The sequence below is a fragment of the Penaeus monodon genome, chromosome 28, assembly GCF_015228065.2.
Source record: "Penaeus monodon isolate SGIC_2016 chromosome 28, NSTDA_Pmon_1, whole genome shotgun sequence".
Taxonomy (NCBI): Eukaryota; Metazoa; Arthropoda; class Malacostraca; order Decapoda; family Penaeidae; genus Penaeus; species Penaeus monodon.
Window position 1 is genome coordinate 27,414,955 of NC_051413.1, and position 592 is coordinate 27,415,546.

At 53.5% G+C, this 592-nt stretch overlaps 1 protein-coding gene across 1 annotated transcript in view; it reads right to left on the reverse strand.

Annotated features, from left to right (window-relative positions):
- LOC119591128 (SCY1-like protein 2) overlaps nucleotides 1-592 on the reverse strand; it is a gene marked incomplete at its 5' end in the record, with an annotated part of 331,697 nt that overhangs the window by 308,927 nt on the left and 22,178 nt on the right.

Genomic DNA, 592 nt, shown 5'->3' on the forward strand with positions numbered 1-592 from the left:
ATCGTCTTACAATCAGCACCGGTAAAGAGTCAGCCAATCAGGAGCCTTCCAGCTGACTCTACAACTTAAGCTCCGCCCCTTTTGAAGATGTCGCCAACCCCCCCCCCTCTCCCTCCCCCGGATTTTTTTTTTATGATAATAAGGACACATGTACTCTACGATGGAAACTGCGAATTGTGGAAAGGAGAGGAAAGGAGTGAGGCGAGTGAGGAAAGGATAAGAGGGGAGAAGGAGAGAAGAGAGAGGGAGAAGGAGGATAGGGGGGGAGAGAGAGGGAGAGGAGGAGAGTGGAGAGATGGAGGGAGAAGGGAAAGAGGAGGGGAGGGAGGGAGGAAGGGGAGGGAAGGAGAAGGGAGGGAATGAGGAAAAGGGACGGAAGGAGAAGAAGGGAGGGAAGGAGGATAAGGAAGGGAGGGAGGGAGAAGGGAAGGGGAAGTGGAAAGGAAAGGGAGAGAAGGAGGAGAGGGAGGGAGGGAGGAAGGGAAGGAGTAGGAGGAGGGGCAGCAGTGAGAGAGGCGCTGAGTAGGAAAGGGGGTGGGGTAACTGCCATATACAAAGAGTAACCCTTAAAACTGTATCAATAATGCACAGG